The sequence below is a fragment of the Pseudorasbora parva genome, chromosome 17, assembly GCF_024679245.1.
Source record: "Pseudorasbora parva isolate DD20220531a chromosome 17, ASM2467924v1, whole genome shotgun sequence".
Taxonomy (NCBI): Eukaryota; Metazoa; Chordata; class Actinopteri; order Cypriniformes; family Gobionidae; genus Pseudorasbora; species Pseudorasbora parva.
In genome coordinates, this window is record NC_090188.1 from 3,645,507 (window position 1) to 3,667,989 (window position 22,483).

The following is a 22,483-nucleotide window of genomic DNA, read 5'->3' on the forward strand; positions in this document are numbered from 1 at the left end:
TGGGTACATTTTACCCAACAAGTTGGGTTGTTTATTTAACCCAGTATAATGGGTTTGAGTTAAACCATCATAGTTGATTCATTTGTACTATATTGCTAGCTTTTTTCCCCTCTTCTTTTTTTGACTTCATACATGAATTAATGTCTACGGATTAACTTAAATCCTCTTTTTAAAATACTCCACACAACCACTGACTTGCATGATAATTCTTTTTTTGCTCATATTTTACAATAGTACATATTTTATATCGTTTTAATACATATTGACAAAAAATAAGCTTTTTTAACAAGAACTGGGTTACACAAAAACTACCCAAATGCTGGGTTAAGTCTGACCCAGGATCAGGGCTACACAAAACTGCCCAAACACTGGGTTGTTACATCTGACCCAGGATCAGGGCTACACAAAACTAACCAAACACTGGGTTGTTACGTCTGACCCAGGATCAGGGCTACACAAAACTAACCAAACACTGGGTTGTTACATCTGACCCAGGATCAGGGTTACACAAAACTAATCAAACACTGGGTTAAGTCTGACCCAGGATCAGGGCTACACAAAACTAACCAAACACTGGGTTGTTACATCTGACCCAGGATCAGGGCTACACAAAACTAACCAAACACTGGGTTATGTCTGACCCAGCCAGGATCAGGGTTACACAAAAACTACCCAAACACTGGGTTGTTAAGTCTGACCCAGGATCAGGGCTACACAAAACTAACCAAACACTGGGTTGTTACGTCTGACCCAGGATCAGGGCTACACAAAACTGCCCAAACACTGGGTTGTTACATCTGACCCAGGATCAGGGCTACACAAAACTAACCAAACACTGGGTTGTTACGTCTGACCCAGGATCAGGGCTACACAAAACTAACCAAACACTGGGTTGTTACATCTGACCCAGGATCAGGGTTACACAAAACTAATCAAACACTGGGTTAAGTCTGACCCAGGATCAGGGCTACACAAAACTAACCAAACACTGGGTTGTTACATCTGACCCAGGATCAGGGCTACACAAAACTAACCAAACACTGGGTTGTTAAGTCTGACCCAGGATCAGGGCTACACAAAACTAACCAAACACTGGGTTGTTACGTCTGACCCAGGATCAGGGTTACACAAAACTAACCAAACACTGGGTTGTTACGTCTGACCCAGGATCAGGGCTACAGAAAACTAACCAAACACTGGGTTGTTACGTCTGACCCAGGATCAGGGCTACACAAAACTAACCAAACACTGGGTTGTTACGTCTGACCCAGGATGAGGGTTACACGAAACTAACCAAAGACTGGGTTGTTACGTCTGACCCAGGATCAGGGTTACACGAAACTAACCAAACACTGGGTTGTTACGTCTGACCCAGGATCAGGGCTACACAAAACTAACCAAACACTGGGTTGTTACATCTGACCCAGGATCAGGGCTACACAAAACTAACCAAACACTGGGTTGTTACGTCTGACCCAGGATCAGGGCTACACAAAACTAACCAAAGACTGGGTTGTTACGTCTGACCCAGGATCAGGGCTACACAAAACTAACCAAACACTGGGTTGTTACATCTGACCCAGCCAGGATCAGGGTTACACAAAACTAACCAAACACTGGGTTATGTCTGACCCAGCCAGGATCAGGGTTACACAAAACTAACCAAACACTGGGTTATGTCTGACCCAGCCAGGATCAGGGTTACACAAAAAATACCCAAACACTGGGTTGTTACGTCTGACCCAGGATCAGGGCTACACGAAACTAACCAAACACTGGGTTGTTACGTCTGACCCAGGATCAGGGTTAGGGTTAGGGAGAGAAAGCAGCTGGCATCATGTATCTGTGGAAAATGAGTGTTATGAAGTATTTCGGTATTGATGTGTATCTATATTTTTGTACACTACATTGCATTAAGCTTGATATTTTTCAGATGCCTTTTTTAAAAGACTACAATTTAAAAAAGTATTATCAAATTCAACCCCTCAGTGTCTAATAGTCATTGTGTTACACAGCACTGCTGAAAAAACACACATTTGGCAGGTTGGCGGGTGTTAAGGTTAAGCCCTGACTGGGACTTTTGTTTCTAAAGATCTCCTTTTGTGGTCTGAAAAAGAAAGAACGTCTGCATTAGGGTGAGTAAACAATGACTCCATTTTCATTTTAGGGTGAACTATCCCTTAAGTTGTGAATTTTAAAAGTTTGTTTTATTCATAGAAGTGAAACTGAAACAAACTGGCTATTAGCTGTAAAACTATGCATTTTAAAGCATATGTAATATTTTCTAAACAAATGACCGATATTTCTTGAGAATAACCATAACAGTGGCCTTCCACTCTCCGCAGCCTTGGTTTCAGAAGTATTATTTCCAAAGGGATTTTTAAAAGTCTTCGTTTAAGAGTTATAAACCATGAACCAAACCAACTAGCTACAACATTATAACTTAGAGCTGCACGATATGTCGGCCACCATACCGGTATCGGCCAATATATTTTAATTTTTATGTTATCGTCCCGCTAAGAAAATGTGTTGGATATATTAAAGCTGATAAATAATGGATTATTTCCTTCAGCTGAGACGCTTCAGATGTTAAACATGATGGTTTTGAATAGCTTGATATGTTTGAAATCATTACAATAAGGAAAATACGATTAAGTGCAACATGTGCTGCGCAAGTCTGTCACACAGGCATAACAGTTATAATGAGAACATCATAGGCTGCATTTACACGGCAGGTCTTGATGCACAATTCCGATTTGTTGAATATATCCGATTTTTTTGACGACCCACTTACGTCATCTTTTCAAAAGCGACCCGTATCCGATATTTGCATTTACACTGTACACTGGCAAAACAGCCCAAGACATTCTTAACCGGAAAAGGAAGTAAAACTTCCGCGATATGCGATGGACGCAGACAAAATGATTGCACAATGTTTTGCTGTCTGCACTGTTCCACACTAGGGATGGCTCGATACCACAATTTTGGCTTCGGTACGGTACCACAATCTAATACCGAAGTACCGATATTAAATCGATACCACAAGGTCTGATATTAGCGCGGGTATATTGCATGAGAACGAGAACAATTATGCAAGTTTTGAGTTTATAAAGTGGGAAATTACCACAAATGTTTATTAGTAAATTAATCAGCAAATCTTATCACATCAAATCAGTCATTTGAAAACTTTGTGAGAAATAATTCCAGCAAAAATCTCTCAAAATTAGCAAATTGCTTCTGGTTTCAAAAGACGTCGCACTACACTAAAGCAATCTGCATAATCCGATTCAACATTTCACGCTGGTCTCGGGATGGAGAACGGAAATCATTTGAACACGCAAGAGATTTTATAGCATTTCGTAATAACAGTTAGAGGAGATATGAGCTCATAACGACACACACACACACACACACACGCATGTAACTTAGAGCTCACACATTACACATTAAGTTTCCTTAAACAGTCAAATACACAGAATTATGTGCAAATGTCAGTCTTTAGTGAGTATTCATAAACACAGTCGGTTGTGTCTAACGCGAATGTAGTGCAATAGTACGCGTGCAAATATAGTGAGATCTAAATGTCATTGGTTGAAACGAACGCTGGAGATTTTGTGATATTCGATCTTATGTTAGGCTGTGTGTGTGCGTTAATTAGTGTAAAAAGAAGATAAATGTCTAAATGAGATGGTTTGAATGATTCACTGACCTGTCGATCTCTTCAGAAGTCTTAAAGTCAGGATAGTGACAGATGCTTCTTGGCTAGGTTTGATGGTTCTTCATCAGTTTTATAAGCAGTAATTACAAATTTCCCTTCTACTCCTCTCTTTATTAATTCGTTTTGGGCATCTTGAGTGAGATTCAACTGCTTTATCCATTTTGTCCGTCTATGTTGTTGTCTCATTTGCCGGTTGTTTCGGGTCAGTTTGGGTAGAGCGCTGCCATCTAGCGGTGAACTTCGGAAAAGCAGCATATACCGAAATGTGCAAAATCATGATATCGTACCGTTTTAAATAAAATATATACCGGTATTTTTCCAGTACCGGTATACCGCGCATCCCTATTCCACACATCCTTAAAGGTCGGCAAAACATTTCTCTCGTAAGGCGGAGAAAAAGAGGAGAGCCCTTGATGGGGTTGCCAGGTTTTCACAACAAAACCCGCCCAATTGCAACTCAAAACTGTGTTAAAGTATCCCAATGCTGCATGAAAACCGCGGACTTGGCAACACTGGGCCTTGATCGCAGTTTGTGTCCACCTGAGTTGACATCATTCGCCTCCTTCCTTTTTTCAATGACGTACGACTCGTATTTACAGGGGAATATCCGATTCGACCGCTTACATGGCAGACGCTAATGCACGCATCCGAATCATATCGGATTTATTACCACATATGAGTGAGGCCTGAATCCGATCTGAGGATATCGTAATTCATACGTTTTTTTTCCCTGCTTACACGTTCACATGTCTCATCCGACCTGTGCCTCATGAGATGGAAAAAATCGGAATTGGGTCACTTGAACCATGCAGTGTAAATGGGGCCATAGTTGTGTGTTTGGGACGTGGCTTTAATGGTGAGACTTCTGATTTTATAATCAGGCTCTCAAAAAATACATACAAATTTGGATTTAAATATATCGGCCAATATATCGGTTATCGGCTTTCAAATCGGTTATCGTATCGGCACATCCCTACTACAAACTATAGTTTTTGAAATTGGACAAAAAGACAAAGATGGGAACGAACTACGCCTGTATGAAGAATTGCAGATGACATACACTGAAAATGTTTTTGATTATATAAAATTATTGATTTCAAAAGGTTATTATGCATGGAAAGAACTATAAATTTAAAAAAAACTGAGTTCGGAAATGGGCTTGAAAGTGTTTCACTCCTCTGATGATTTCTCTGCAGAATCGTGGTTGATGTAGTTTTTAATCAGGAATTATGACCATGATTATTTAGAAAAACAGGTTGAATCAATGCGGGCCATTGGCTTTAACAATCGATTAACAACCTCGTCGTTTTGAAAGGTTATCGTTCAAAATCAATTGAACTAAATGAGATTTTTACTTCCGGAACTGGACTGGAGCACTCATGCTTGGTTTAAAGGATTGTTTAATCCATTATCCTGATTAATATGCCTGAGCTTATGAAATGGTCATATGACTAGCGTATGTAGAAGAGGGTTAATATCAACACACTGGCAGGAAATTGAGGGTTAACCTTTTTTACACCAATAATAAGCACATGTTTTCTAGGTCAGTTGTGCTTTGGGAGTGAAGGACGTCTCCTAACATATTTCTACTACTGCTTTTATCGGATTCCTGGACTCGCTCTATTCCCGTCTAGCACCTAATGATCTGATGGAAATATTAATCTGCATGCAGCAGTGCCCTGTTTGAGAGACGGCACTTAGGAATGATTGAGATTTCTCTAACAGCTCAGATGCTTCTCAGATCAAGAGAGATCTCATGGATTATCAAATAAAACATTTATCATTAAACTCAAAACAGCAGTTTTGCCAAAGTACTTTACAGTTTGCAGTTCGAAGATTTAAAAGGGTCATGAACTGCATTGTTATATAATGTTTCCTGTGAAGCGCTTATGTTAGTATGATTTTTACATTGAAAATTGTCATAATTTAGAAATAAAAAGGCTTTTTTCCTACCCTGATTAGCCTCTGACTTGAACACTCCGTTTGAAGGGGCGTGTCTGCTGTGAGACTCAGTATAAACGCCCACTGCTGTGATTGGCTGCTGTGAGACTCAGTATAAACACCCACTGCTGTGATTGGCCGCTGTGAGACTTCAGTGTAAACGCCCACTTGCTGTGATTGGCCGCTGTGAGACTTCAGTGTAAACGCCCACTTGCTGTGATTGGCCGCTGTGAGACTTCAGTGTAAACGCCCACTGCTGTGATTGGCCGCTGTGAGACTTCAGTGTAAACGCCAATTGCTGTGATTGGCCGCTGTGAGACTTCAGTGTAAACGCCCACTGCTGTGATTGGCCGCTGTGAGACTTCAGTGTAAACGCCCACTGCTGTGATTGGCCGCTGTGAGACTTCAGTGTAAACGCCAATTGCTGTGATTGGCCGCTGTGAGACTTCAGTGTAAACGCCCACTGCTGTGATTGGCCGCTGTGAGACTTCAGTGTAAACGCCCACTGCTGTGATTGGCCGCTGTGAGACTTCAGTGTAAACGCCCACTGCTGTGATTGGCCGCTGTGAGACTTCAGTGTAAACTCCCACTGCTGTGATTGGCCGCTGTGAGACTTCAGTGTAAACTCCCACTGCTGTGATTGGCCGCTGTGAGACTTCAGTGTAAACGCCCACTGCTGTGATTGGCCGCTGTGTGACTTCAGTGTAAACGCCCACTGCTGTGATTGGCCGCTGTGTGACTTCAGTGTAAACGCCCACTGCTGTGATTGGCCGCTGTGTGACTTCAGTGTAAACTCCCACTGCTGTGATTGGCCGCTGTGAGACTTCAGTGTAAACTCCCACTGCTGTGATTGGCCGCTGTGAGACTTCAGTGTAAACGCCCACTGCTGTGATTGGCCGCTGTGTGACTTCAGTGTAAACGCCCACTGCTGTGATTGGCCGCTGTGAGACTTCAGTGTAAACGCCCACTGCTGTGATTGGCCGCTGTGAGACTTCAGTGTAAACGCCCACTGCTGTGATTGGCCGCTGTGAGGCTTCAGTGTAAACTCCCACTGCTGTGATTGGCCGCTGTGAGACTTCAGTGTAAACTCCCACTGCTGTGATTGGCCGCTGTGAGACTCAGTATAATCAATCAATCAATCAACTTTATTTATATAGCGCTTTTACAATCACGATTGTGTCAAAGCAGCTTCACAGTGTCAAACAGGATAATATTGCGACAAAATTAGATTTGGCTGCACAGTCGTACTGGAGAAAACAGTGATGTTATCAGGTTATTTTAATTTATCATATAGCAACAATGTTGGCAGATCAGTATTTAAAGGGGGGGTGAAATGCTGTTTCATGCATACTGAGCTTTTTACACTGTTAAAGACTTGGATTCCCATCCTAAACATAGACAAAGTTTCAAAAACTAATGTTGGACGTTTGATGGAGTATTTCTGTGTCAAAAATACTCCTTCCGGTTTCTCACAAGTTTCGGCGAGTTTTTTTCGAGTATGGGTCTATTTGACGTTAATAAGAGCGGAAGGTCCTTGTATGGGCCGTACGGGCTCTTCTCCCGGTAGGGTGCGCGCGCGCGTGACTAGAGCACGATGTAAACAGTCTCTCAGCTGCAGATCCAGTCGTCCGTGAACGGCGCCGCGCTCCACTTTATTCCTATGGGTGACATCAAGCGACTTCAACGCTTCAGCACAGCATTCCGGGAAGGCAGCGCTGCATTTGAACCGATTTGAACGCGGGAAGCTTGACAACATCGTTTCAGTTGCGTCTCAAAATGGATTTACACGCCACTGCTGTCACAGGACTTTACCAAATCATACCAAAGAAGTGTGTTTTTGACGGAGCGGTCCCAGCGATAAAGCTTCGACGGTGAGTTAACTTAAACTGCTTCAAATGTCTCTGCTATTGGCTACCGTCGCATGAGTAAACATCAGTAAACGACACGATCGCGTGCTTCGTCATTCAAATGCGCTAACGGTTACTCCATTGTTGTTCTCTGTATAACGTTACAGTATTCTGACGTGCAAAACCGTTTTGCTTGCTACTTCTAAGGTCTAGTCGCATACAATAGTCCATAAACCGAATCATGTCCTCATACACTGCAAGTAAACACACAGAAATGTGGAGAGGCCATTAAATACAGTAACTTACATACCACAGAGACGGACGTCCTGCTGTTGCCGTTTCTCCTGTTCAATTTATTTCTCCCTCAGATTTGATTGTGGATCATTATCTGTATTAATAGATTAATAATAGATTTTATTTATAATGCACTTTTCATTCCGAAGAATCTCAAAGTGCAACAAAGGGGGGGGGGGGATAACACAAAAAATGAATAAAAAGTAAAAATATAGAATACTACAAACAATCAACCAACAACAGAAAACAGAATAGAAACAGAGCTGATGGTGAACAGACACAGAGCTGATGGTGAACAGACACAGAGCTGATGGTGAAAAGAAACAGAGCTGATGGTGAACAGAAACAGAGCTGATGGTGGACAGAAAACAGCTGATGGTGGAAGTCTCTGTTAGCTCCGCAGCACACTGTGGTCCACTCCATGTTTTAAATTTCTCCCAGCGGCAGTGTGTCCTGATGACATCGCCGAGGCAGGACAGCTGAAGACCAGATGATGGGTCTTCATGACGATTCAAACGATGGGGATCGCCGCAGCACCATGCAGGAGGCAGAACATTTTTCCGGGCACTTCTGTGGACACACCGGGGCCGGCGCAGAAGTCCAAGCCGCTCCACGGCCGCAATGCAGGACGGAACAGCGGCGCAGCCGAGAAGCGGAACATCCCAACATCATGCCGGACGCCGATAACTTATTATCGAGATTATTAGCTGAGATAGATGGGTTTCTCCACGCTTGAGGACGTCACCGCTTTGCGCTCTTGTCATTCTTTAGCTCCGCCCACACGATACGCCTCCAGGCGCTCGGTTTTTTCCGGAAAGACTCGGTACAGCCCATATTTCTTTTATAAATATGATAAAACTAAAGACTTTTCGGAGATATGAAGGATGCAATACTACTCTATAGGTACTCAAGATTGACATGAGATTGACTGAAACTGAGTGTTTCACCGCCCCTTTAAGTTTATAGAATTAAATAAGACCTAATTCATACATTTTATTTGTATAATAAGTTGAATAACTTTAATCATATTTTAGTGTCCCCAACTGAGCAAGCCAAGCCAAAGGCGACAGTGGCAAGGAACCAAAACTCCATCAGGGCGTGATGGAGAAAAATAAACCTTGGGAGAAACCAGACTCAGTCGGGGTGCCAGTTCTCCTCTGGCCTATTAACACACCGTGTAAGATTATTATTCTGGCAACCTTACAGGTCAGAAATCATATTAGATTGGAATATTCAAAATTTCAGGGTATCACGGAAGAGACGGGTTTATTTGGAAATAAATGATGGGATGGTGCGTCGATTACACAAGAGTATGAATACATGAAAGATCGGAATTATAGCGCCGAAGACGGGTTTTGAGCATGTCGTGCCAGTGAGGCAAATTTGGAGGAGACACCATTTGACACGGCTCAGCAGACACTCCAGGATGAGCTGGTCATGTCCAGGCAGGTCCACCATCCGATCCGGACACGGCCCAGATCCGGGATAAACCTCGGGATAAACAGAGAGACAACATTAGCGTAGATGCCACTCTTTTTATGATGTAACGAGTACATCAGGTGTTATGGGAAGTGTTCCCGGTTCCGGCTGACCTAGTTAATGCAGCCTAACAATCAGTCAATTGAATTGAATAATGAAAGTTAAAAATGTTCTATGTGTATGCCATAGTAAAGAGATGTGTTTTTAGTCTAGATTTAAACTGACAGTGTGTCTGCTTCCCGAACAATGCTAGGAAGACTATTCCACAGTTTAGGAGCTAAATAGGAAAATGATCGACCGCCTGCAGTTGATTTAGATATTCTAGGTATGATCAACTGGCCAGAGTTTTGAGACCACAATAGACGTGATGGAGTATAATGCGTTAAGAGCTCGCTTAAGTACCGGGGAGCTAAACTATTTTAAAATGTATGCGATGTTTAATAGGGAGCCAGTGCCGTGTTGACAGAACTGGACTAATATGATCATACTTCCTGGTTCTAGTAAGAACTCGAGCTGCTGCATTTTGGACTAGCTGGAGTTTGTTTATTAAGCGAGCAGGGCAACCACCCAGTAGAGCATTACAATAATCTAGCCTTGAGCTCATGAACGCATGTACTAACTGTTCAGCATTTTGCATTGAAAGCATGTGCCGTAATTTAGATATATTTTTAAGATGATAGAATGCGGTTTTACAGATGCTAGAAACGTGGCTTTCAAATGAAAGATTGGTATCAAAGAGCACACCCAGGTTCCTCACTGACGATGAGGGCTTGACAGAGCAGTCATCAAGTGCTAGACAGTATTCTCGGTTACTACTTGTGGAGCTTTTCTGTCCAATAATTAAAAATTCAGTTTTATCTGAATTAAGTTGCAGGAAATTACTATTCATCCAATTTTTTATATCAGCTATGCATTCCGTTAATCTTGTGAATTGGTAGGTTTCGTCAGGGCGTGAGGAAATATAGAGCTGAGTATCGTCAGCATAACAATGAAAACTAACGCCATGCTTCCTAATGATATCTCCCAGTGGTAGCATATACAGGGTGAAAAGCAACGGTCCTAACACTGAGCCTTGCGGTACCCCATACTGAACTTGTGATTGGTGTGACATCTCTTCATTTAATGCTACAAACTGATAACGGTCAGATAAGTACGATTTAAACCATGCCAAAGCAGTTCCACTAACGCCAACATAATTTTCGATTCTATTCAGAAGAATATTGTGATCGATAGTATCAAATGCAGCGCTAAGATCGAGTAACACTAATAGAGAGATACAACCACGATCAGATGATAAGAGTAAATCATTTGTAACTCTAATTAGAGCAGTCTCAGTGCTATGATACGGTCTAAATCCTGACTGGAAATCCTCACATATACCATTTCTTTCTAAAAAGGAACATAATTGTGAAGACACAGACTTTTCTAGTATTTTTGATAGAAACGGTAGATTCGAGATTGGCCTGTAATTGACTAATTCATTAGGATCAAGTTGCGTTTTTTAATAAGTGGTTTAATTATAGCCAACTTAAAAGTTTTCGGTACATATCCTAATGTCAAAGATGAATTAATGATACTAAGCAGAGGATCTATGACCTCTGGAAGTATCTCTTTTAATAGCCTAGTCGGTATAGGGTCAAGCATACATGTTGTTGATTTTGATGATTTTACAAGTTTAGCCAATTCTTCTCCTCCTATAGTAGTGAATGAGTGTAATTTTTCCTCAGTGACACTACAATGCTCTGTTAAAATAAAATAAGTATAAACGTCCACTGCTGTGATTGGCTGCTGTGAGACTCAGTATAAACGCCCACTGCTGTGATTGGCCGCTGTGAGACTTCAGTGTAAACGCCCGCTGCTGTGATTGGCCGCTGTGAGACTTCAGTGTAAACGCCCGCTGCTGTGATTGGCCGCTGTGTGACTTCAGTGTAAACGCCCACTGCTGTGATTGGCCGCTGTGAGACTTCAGTGTAAACGCCAATTACTGTGATTGGCCGCTGTGTGACGTCAGTGTAAACGCCCACTGCTGTGATTGGCCGCTGTGTGACGTCAGTGTAAACGCCCACTGCTGTGATTGGCTGCTGTGTGACGTCAGTGTAAACGCCCACTGCTGTGATTGGCCGCTGTGAGACTTCAGTGTAAACTCCCACTGCTGTGATTGGCCGCTGTGAGACTTCAGTGTAAACGCCCACTGCTGTGATTGGCCGCTGTGAGACTTCAGTGTAAACGCCCACTGCTGTGATTGGCCCCTGTGAGACTTCAGTGTAAACGCCCACTGCTGTGATTGGCCGCTGTGAGACTTCAGTGTAAACGCCCGCTGCTGTGATTGGCCGCTGTGAGACTTCAGTGTAAACTCCCACTGCTGTGATTGGCCGCTGTGAGACTTCAGTGTAAACTCCCACTGCTGTGATTGGCCGCTGTGAGACTTCAGTGTAAACGCCCACTGCTGTGATTGGCCGCTGTGAGACTCAGTATAAACGCCCACTGCTGTGATTGGCCGCTGTGAGACTTCAGTGTAAACGCCCACTGCTGTGATTGGCCGCTGTGAGACTTCAGTGTAAACGCCCGCTGCTGCGATTTGCCGCTGTGAGACTTCAGTGTAAACGCCCACTTGCTGTGATTGGCTGCTGTGAGACTTCAGTGTAAACGCCCACTTGCTGTGATTGGCCGCTGTGAGGCTTCAGTGTAAACGGCCACTGCTGTGATTGGCCGCTGTGAGACTTCAGTGTAAACGCCCACTTGTTGTGATTGGCTGTTGTGAGACTTCAGTGTAAACGCCCACTGATGTGATTGGCCGCTGTGAGACTTCAGTGTAAACGCCCACTTGCTGTGATTGGCCGCTGTGAGGCTTCAGTGTAAACGGCCACTGCTGTGATTGGCCGCTGTGAGACTTCAGTGTAAACGCCCACTTGTTGTGATTGGCTGTTGTGAGACTTCAGTGTAAACGCCCACTGCTGTGATTGGCCGCTGTGAGACTTCAGTGTAAACGCCCACTTGTTGTGATTGGCTGTTGTGAGACTTCAGTGTAAACGCCCACTGATGTGATTGGCCGCTGTGAGACTTCAGTGTAAACGCCCACTTGTTGTGATTGGCTGTTGTGAGACTTCAGTGTAAACGCCCACTGCTGTGATTGGCCGCTGTGAGACTTCAGTGTAAACGCCCACTTGCTGTGAGACTTCAGTGTAAACGCCCACTTGCTGTGATTGGCCGCTGTGAGTCTTCAGTGTAAACGCCCACTTGCTGTGATTGGCCGCTGTGAGACTTCAGTGTAAACGCCCACTGCTGTGATTGGCCCCTGTGAGACTTCAGTGTAAACGCCCACTGCTGTGATTGGCCGCTGTGAGACTTCAGTGTAAACGCCCGCTGCTGTGATTGGCCGCTGTGAGACTTCAGTGTAAACTCCCACTGCTGTGATTGGCCGCTGTGAGACTTCAGTGTAAACTCCCACTGCTGTGATTGGCCGCTGTGAGACTTCAGTGTAAACGCCCACTGCTGTGATTGGCCGCTGTGAGACTCAGTATAAACGCCCACTGCTGTGATTGGCCGCTGTGAGACTTCAGTGTAAACGCCCACTGCTGTGATTGGCCGCTGTGAGACTTCAGTGTAAACGCCCGCTGCTGCGATTTGCCGCTGTGAGACTTCAGTGTAAACGCCCGCTGCTGCGATTTGCCGCTGTGAGACTTCAGTGTAAACGCCCACTTGCTGTGATTGGCTGCTGTGAGACTTCAGTGTAAACGCCCACTTGCTGTGATTGGCCGCTGTGAGGCTTCAGTGTAAACGGCCACTGCTGTGATTGGCCGCTGTGAGACTTCAGTGTAAACGCCCACTTGTTGTGATTGGCTGTTGTGAGACTTCAGTGTAAACGCCCACTGATGTGATTGGCCGCTGTGAGACTTCAGTGTAAACGCCCACTTGCTGTGATTGGCCGCTGTGAGGCTTCAGTGTAAACGGCCACTGCTGTGATTGGCCGCTGTGAGACTTCAGTGTAAACGCCCACTTGTTGTGATTGGCTGTTGTGAGACTTCAGTGTAAACGCCCACTGCTGTGATTGGCCGCTGTGAGACTTCAGTGTAAACGCCCACTTGTTGTGATTGGCTGTTGTGAGACTTCAGTGTAAACGCCCACTGATGTGATTGGCCGCTGTGAGACTTCAGTGTAAACGCCCACTTGTTGTGATTGGCTGTTGTGAGACTTCAGTGTAAACGCCCACTGCTGTGATTGGCCGCTGTGAGACTTCAGTGTAAACGCCCACTTGCTGTGAGACTTCAGTGTAAACGCCCACTTGCTGTGATTGGCCGCTGTGAGTCTTCAGTGTAAACGCCCACTTGCTGTGATTGGCCGCTGTGAGGCTTCAGTGTAAACGCCCACTGCTGTGATTGGCTGCTGTGAGACTTCAGTGTAAACGCCCACTTGCTGTGATTGGCCGCTGTGAGGCTTCAGTGTAAACGCCCACTGCTGTGATTGGCCGCTGTGAGACTTCAGTGTAAACGCCCACTTGCTGTGATTGGCCGCTGTGAGGCTTCAGTGTAAACTCCCACTGCTGTGATTGGCTGACATATGAAATAAGTATTACGTGTGGAACTCTCTTGAAATGTTTTAGTAAGTTTTTACTGCTAGAGCAGTCGAGATTAATTAATTGTGAAATGTGTTTATAGCATTATATTGAGATTGTGGCATTACATTTATTTTACACACTTAACGCATCACCATATTGTTATATTTAACTCGTTAAATCGTGTTTTTCTTCAATATCGTGCAGCCCTACTCCTAATGAATTTCAGGAGAAACATTTGAGACAGAGTTGATGCTTCATTGAAGCATTGATCATCTGAGTAAAGTAGAAGTGTTAAATGCCGTCTGCCTTTTAATTGTTTCTTTACAGCGACCATGCATGTCTTTTGTTTATGTTCTATTTCAACAGTCACTGAAACCCTTCGGCGGTTTGTTTGTGTGTGTGTGTGTGAGTGTGTTTGAGGGGGAGGGGAATGTGCTGCTTTAAATGTTTGAGCGATAACAAAGCAATGCTTCCATGAGGTCATGAGTTGCTGGCAGGCCCTGTGGTTTAACTGGGTGGGGATTTTTCTTTTGGACTTCCCTTAATGTGCTCATATATCTACTGCTGGCCCAGTTTTTCTGGCTCTCTCACATTCTCACTTTCACAGCAACTGTAAAAGCTGCGGTTAAGCTACAACGATGAGACGTGAATGCCACCCATAACTGCTCATTTATCAGAGAGCAAACCGCAAAGATAAACACATACCGGTATTTATAGCACCAAAAACTTTTTGGACACTTAAAAAGAAAGTTCACCCAAAAATTAAAGTTCAGTTATGTGTGTGTGTACAATTTATTTTACTATTACCAGACTTGCAGAATTCGTTCAATGATTTGGGTGCTAAAATTTTGTACAAAAATTATTTAATATTGCTGTTAACCTAAATGCATTCATTTATATTAGGGATGCACAATATATATTGGCCACCGCATCGGTATCAGTCGGTATATGTTCATTTTTAACGTTACTGTTATCGGCCTGATACGAAATTTTAGCTGATATCTTAAAGCCGATAAATTATGGATTATTTTACACTTTAGATGTTCACCATAATGGTTTCGAATCGCTTGAATTATGATTGCAATTACTTAAAAAAAGGAAAATGCAGTAAATGCAACACGTGCAGCGCAAGTCTGTCATATCGGCTGCATAAAGTTATAATGAGAACATCATAATTATGTGCTATAATGAGGGTGAGACTTTTGTTTTTGTAATCAGGCTTTCAAAAAAATATATACAAATTTGAATTTTGATTTATCGGCCAATATATCGGTTATATATGACTTTCAAATATAAAGAAATATTGGTTATCGTATCAGTCAAACAAAACACGAACATGTCATTTTTAGAAAAACTATATTTTTTGATTATGTTTGGAGGCTTCAGTTCATTTTCATATCGGTGCATCCCTAATTTATGACAATAAATTGGTATTTTAAGGCAGTGGTTCCCAACCACATTCCTGGAGCCCCCCTAACACTACACATTTTGCATATCTCCTTTGACTGACACACCCATATCAGGTCTTTGAGTCACTACTAATGAGCTGATGACCTGAATCAGGTGTGTTTGATTGAGGAGACATGCAAAATGTGCAGTGTTGGGGGGGGGCTCCAGGAATGTGGTTGGGAACCACTGTTTTAAGGGTTAAACCAAGTAAAAAAAACAGATCTTTACCACTTTTTACACTGTACAGGAATGTCTGATGCAAAAACATTCAGCATTGTACATTCCAGTTGCATTGATATTGTCCAGGACTGAATGTACTGTAACATTTGTCATTTCTCTGACAGGGTCTTCCTGTACATTTCACCCACTTTGCACTCTAACAACTTCCTCGTGATCAGAGCTGGAGCGTTGTTTTGGTGGCAAACGTGTGTTTGGGCCATTTTACTATTGTACACTCAAATACTATTGTTTGTGCTTCCACACATCATTTCCCTCTCCCGTAGAGATCAAGATAAGCCACCGTCCTACACAAAAAGTGCACATGGGTCGCATGAATAATGGATATGCGGCTTGAACTCCCGCTGAACTCCAGCTTTGTCAAATGGAGATCTACAGCAAACCTGCAAACGCCCATTATACATCCTCCGTTGTGCTGATGTGGCCATTCATTCATCCGCCGCTCTGCATCTCTCACTGCTCTGGGTGTGGCCGATCGGCTGATATGCTCGAACAAGGGCTGCTTTGTTCAACCTCGTGGCCTTTGTGGTCAAATGACTTGCATGTACGTCTAATGAGGTTAGATAAACCAACGTGATGACCGGAGACCTGGGAGAAAGGTGACTGCTGTTAATGCTTAACACGGTTAATGCTGCAGACCTGTTTTATGTCACATGACCTTCCTCAATGGCATATTTATTCATTCATTTTATATATAATTTATATAGGTTGAAGGTAATAGTCTGACAGGACATGCATTTAAACCTTTTAACTCTTGTAGATTTTGTCTGAAATTGTCCATATACAGGGTTTCCTTAAAAAGTCTTAATTTGACCTTCCATGATTTAAGGCTTTAATATCTTAAATTGAAGCAGGAAGTCTTAAATTCAATATCATGGCATTAAATTAGGGCCCTATGGTTCATGTGATGCAGAATCCATTCATAAAAATGTTATTTACTGTGTAATGCAGAATGTCACAGAATTTGTCAAAGTTTGGATGAATAAATCAAGAGTAGGTCAGTTCACTTAAAGGGACAGTTCACCCAAAAAGGACATCTTGTCATCATTTACTCGCCCTAATGTCGTTCCCAAACCCGTAAGACTCTCGTTCATCATATAAAGCCATTGAGTCTCTTCAGAAAATGTTGTGTAAACTGCTTGAGTCATATGGATTAGTTTTATCTCTTTATTAACTTTTTGATGCGTCAAGGTGGAAGTTGCTTAGACTGTCAATGGAGGGACAGAAATCGCTCCGGTTTCATTAAAGGGGGGGTGAAACACTCAGTTTCAGTCAGTGTCATGTCAATCTTGAGTACCTATAGAGTAGCATTGCATCCTGCATATCTCCGAAAAGTCTTTATTTTTTTTATAATTATATAAGAAAGATGCGCTGTTCCGAGTCTTTCCGAAAAAAAGCCGAGCGGGTGGGGGCGTATCGTGTGAGCGGAGCTAAATAATGACGTGTGCGCGCCGCTGTTATTGTGTTGAGTGCGTGGTAAAGCTGTGTCATCCCTAACAGCGGGAAAAAACTTTATTCAAAATAAAAATATGGCTTTTAATCAGATACAGCCATACATCTATGATCCGGAATCAGACCCAGAGGCTGCAGTTGAACAGGAGCAGCAGCAAAAACGACTAGAGCAGGACGTCTCTATGTGGTACAAGTTATACACTAACTATATAATATGCTTAGCGGCTTGTGTTATTTACATATTTATACTTGAATTATATCGTCGTATTTTTGTCTTTGAAGGTGTACATGTGGGAAGTGCAGTTGTGCACGTGTGTGTGTGTTTACGCGTGGTTTGTGTAGACAATTGTAACGTTAGTAAGCGGACTGGTTTTGCACGGCAGGTTAAGTTAGTGTTTACATAGAAAGACACGGAATAGTAGCGCATTTGAATGAAGAAGCGTGCTTATTTAGTTTAACATATTTCCCCCCTCTTTGTGTATTGTTGTTTGGAGTGCTTTTACAATACACAAACATAAAGTTACACATATAGTGGCCAGCTAAACAAATGTACACGCACTACACATCGCATGCTCCATTGATCAATTAACTATACGTGATCATGTTTGGGCTACTTGATGAGCATAGGCAAAAACACAGACATTTGAAGCAGTCTCACTCACCCTTCTAACGTTGGGACTGCTCCATCCTTCAGCATTAGGCGATCGGAAAATCCGGCGTCGAGCTGGGCCTTGTTTATGAAACAGTCGGCACCGAAATGCAGCGAACAGATATAAACATTCGCGCAACTCAGTTGCTGATCCGGAAAAGCAAATTACATCCACTGTTGCCTTAACGCACTTTTTTGGTGACATTGTTAATTTCTTGAAGTCACATCACCTGTGCAGCGCAGCCTACGAGCCCCGCTTTGATGGGCGTAGCCTGTTGCTTTCGCTCTCTCCCTCTCTCTCTCCCTCTCTCTCTCTCACGCTCTTCCGGTAGAATTGGCCGTACGGCCCATACAAGGAAATTCCGCCCCCATTAACGTCAAAGGGGACCCATGATCGAAAAAAACTTGCCGAAACTTATGACTAACCGGAAGTAGTATTTTTGACAAAGAAATACTCCCATCAAACGTCCACCTTAACTTTTGAAACTTTGTCTATGTTTAGTATGGGATTCCAAGTCTTTAACAGTGTAAAAAGATCAGTATGCATGAAACAGCATTTCACCCCCCCCTTTAAAATATCTTTAATTGTGTTTCGAATATGAACGAAAATCAGTAAAATGTATTTTAACCATTAAAGCAGAGTCCAGAAAAAACAACAACAATAAACTACAAAACAGCAGATTTCATAGGGCCCTAAATGTAATTGCAAAATAAATAAAAAACTGCAGGCACTGCAAAACACATTCTTCCTCAGGTTTTCTGTTTTCCAGTACAAATTTAAAACAAGTACAAACTTGACATGCAAAATGAAGAACTTATGTCTTGTTTTCTGAGAATTTGAGTGAGTTTTATCTTTAAACAAGAACAAATATCTGTCCTAGGGTATGAAAATTGCTTTCTTTTGAATTAAGATTATTTTTATGAACTCTTTGGCAGATATTTGTTCTGGTTTTAAGCATAAACACACTTTTCTTATCTCAAACTTTAAGCTATTTTTTTGTAAAAAATAAATCATTAGAAAGTTATGGAGATTTGTTACCATAACAGACTTGTATAAGTGTCACTAATACAACTCATTGTGTGCTTAGACATTTACATTAGGGAACATTTTGATGTGTTGTGTTCCCTTCAACTTATTCCTTAAACTGGTTTTAAAAATGACTTATATTACCGTCATAAAACCTGCAGAAACCCTGATATAATTATCAAGTCTCTTCTGCTTACCAAAGTTGCATTTATTTGATCAAAATGGCAATAACATTTAATTTAAAATAACTAAGAATTTATAGTAAAGTGTGATTTATTCCTGTGATCAAAGCTGAATTTATCATCATTACTCCAGTCGTCAGTGTCACATGATCCTTCAGATTTTATTTGCTGCTCAAGAAAATGATTAGCAATCACTATTAACAAGACAATAGAGTTTGATTTATATGACCATTGATGGAAACAGAAAAGACATTTCTCCTCTCTTTAAAAAAATAAAATCTCTTTATCTAATATACGGCTAGTAGCATTTTATCATTTTCATTCAGCGTTGTTTTTCCCTGCATATTTGACTATCAAGGCAAAGGTCAAGTAACTAGGAGTGTCTCTTAATCGGGTAAATGCAGTGTGCAATTGCGTTTATTGCTTTATTGGTAGCAATTGTCTGAATATTGCATCATATGTAAACAGATATCTGTGTGCGCCGTGTTTTTGTGACGTCAAACCATAATAACTTGATCATATTTTAGCCACAACCCAGATAGCAAGCGGATGTGGGCCACTTCAGGCAATGATGCGGCACTGCAGGCCTTCTTATGGCCCGGATAAAATGTATGTGAGCCTGATGTGGCCCACAAGTAAAATGGCAAATATGGCCCAAATATTTTAAATCACATGTGGGCCTTTTTAGGCAAAGATGCGGCACTCATGGCAATGTGTAATTTGAATATGAGCCTAAAGTGGCCCATATGATAATTAATGAATATGGCCCAAATATCACAAACCAAATGTGGGCCACCTATGGGAAAAATCTGGCAAAACCGACAATGACTAATCTTGGTGTAAACCAAATATGGCCCACATATGTTGCAGCAAATGTGGCCCAGTTATGTTATAACATATCTGGGCCAGTTTTGGCACATATGAGGGACAGTAATCACTGGCAAATCTGAATGTGAACCTAAAGTGGCCCACACTTGGCAAAGAAAATAAGGCCCGAATACTTTACATCAAATTTGGGCCACATTTGGCAAATATATGGCAAAGTCAGCACTGGCTAACCAGGGTGTGAGCCTAAACTGGCCCACACATAGTGCAGCAAATAAGGCCCAATTATGTTAAAAACTATCTGGGCCATTTTTGGCAAAGGTGAGGGACAGTAATCACTGGCGAATCTGAATATGAACCTAAAGTGGGCCACACATGGAATTTGCAAATATGGCCTGGATACATTATACAAAATTTGGGCCACATTTGGCAAATGTATGGCAAAGTCAGCACTGGCTAACCAGGGTGTAAACCTAAACTGGCCCACATATAATGCAGCAAATGCGGCCCAATTAAGTAAAAAACACCTGGCCCAGTTTTGGCAAAGATGAGGGACATTGATCACTGACGAATCTGAATGTGAACCTATTGTGGCCCACACATGGCAGAGCAAATATGGGCCGAATACATCACAGCAAATTTGGGCCACATTTGGAAAATATATGGCAAAGTCAGCACTGGCTAACCAGGGAGTGAACCTAAACTGGCCCACATTAAGTGCAGCGAATGAGGCCCAATTATGTTAAAACATATCTGGGCCAGTTTTGGCAAAGGTGAGGGACAGTAATCACGAACAAATCTGAATTTGAACCTAAGGTGGCCCACACATGGTATAGCAAATATGGCCCGAATACATTACATCAAATTTGGGCCACATTTGGCAAATATATGGCAAAGCCAGCACTGGCTAACCAGGGTGTACACCTAAACTGGCCCACATTGAGTGCAGCAGATGAGGCCCGATTATGGTAAAACCTATCTGGGCCAGTTTTGGCAAAGGTGAGAGATAGTAATCACTTTCAAATCTGAATGTGAACCTAAAGTGGGCCACATATGGCATAGCAAATATGGCTCGAACACATTACACCAAATTTGGGCCACATTTGGCAAATTTATGGCAAAGTCAGCACTGGCCAACCAGGGTGTGAACCTAAACTGGCCCACATATAATGCAACAAATGTGGACCAGTTTTCTTAAAAAATATCTGGGCCAGTTTTGGCAAAGATGAGGGACAGTAATCACTAACCAATCTGAATGTGAACCTAAAGTGGCCCACACATGGCATAGCAAATATGGCCTGAATACATTACATCAAATTTGGGCCACATTTGGCAAATATATGGCAAAGTCAACACTGGCTAACCAGAATGTGAGCCTAAACTGGCCCACACATAATGCAGCAAATGTGGCCCAGTTTTCTTAAAAACATATCTAGGCCAGTTTTGGCAAAGGTGAGGGATAGAAATCACTCGCAAATCTGAATATGAACCTAAAGTGGGCCACACATGGCATAGCAAATATGGGCCGAATACATTACACCAAATTTGGGCCACATTTGGAAAAAGTACAGCAAAGTCAGCACTGGCTAACCAGGATGTGAGCCTAAACTGGCCCACATATAATGCAGCAAATGTGGCCCAGTTTTCTTAAAAACATATCTGGGCCAGTTTTGGAGAAGGTGAGGGACAGTAATCACTAACAAATCTGAATGTGAACCTATGGTGGCCCAGACATGGCATAGCAAATATGGGCCGAATACATTACACCAAATTTGGGCCAGATTTGGAAAATATATGGCAAAGTCAACACTGGCTAACCAGGGTGTAAACCTAAACTGGCCCACATTAAGTGCTGCAAATGTGGCCCAATTATGGTAAAACATATCTGGGCCAATTTTGGCAAAGGTGAGGGACAGTAATTACTGGTGAATCTGAATTTGAACCTAAAGTGGCCCAGACATGGCATAGCAAATATGGCCCGAATACATTACACCAAATTTGGGCCACATTTGGAAAATATATGGCAAAGTCAACACTGGCCAACCAGGGCTTGAACCTAAACTGGCCCACATTAAGTGCTGCAAATGTGGCCCAATTATGTTAAAACATATCTGGGCCAGTTTTGGCAAAGGTGAGGGATAGAAATCACTCGCAAATCTGAATTTGAACCTAAAGTGGCTCAGACATGGCATAGCAAATATGGCCCGAATACATTACACCCAATTTGGGCCACATTTGGAAAATATATGGCAAAGTCAACACTGGCCAACCAGGGCTTGAACCTAAACTGGCCCACATTAAGTGCTGCAAATGTGGCCCAATTATGTTAAAACATATCTGGGCCAGTTTTGGCAAAGGTGAGGGATAGTAATCACTCGCAAATCTGAATATGAACCCAAAGTGGGACACACATGGCATAGCAAATATGGCCCGAATACATTACATCAAATTTGGGCCACATTTGGCAAAAGTACAGCAAAGTCAGCACTGGCTAACCAGGATGTGAGCCTAAACTGGCCCACATTAAGTGCTGCAAATGTGGCCCAATTATGTTAAAACATATCTGGGCCAGTTTTGGTAAAGGTGAGGGATAGAAATCCCTCGTAAATCTGAATATGAACCTAAAGTGGGCCACACATGGCATAGCAAATATGGCCCGAATACATTACACCAAATTTGGGCCACATTTGGCAAAAGTACAGCAAAGTCAGCACTGGCTAACCAGGATATGAGCCTAAACTGGCCCACATATATTGCAGCAAATGTGGCCCAGTTTTCTTAAAAAAATATCTGGGCCAGTTTTGGCAAAGGTGAGGGATAGAAATCAC

At 42.5% G+C, this 22,483-nt stretch overlaps 1 long non-coding RNA gene across 1 annotated transcript in view; it reads left to right on the top strand.

Moving 5' to 3' along the window:
- Positions 1-22,483, top strand: part of LOC137045434 (uncharacterized) — an 85,235-nt gene that overhangs the window by 34,441 nt on the left and 28,311 nt on the right. The window lies entirely within an intron of this gene.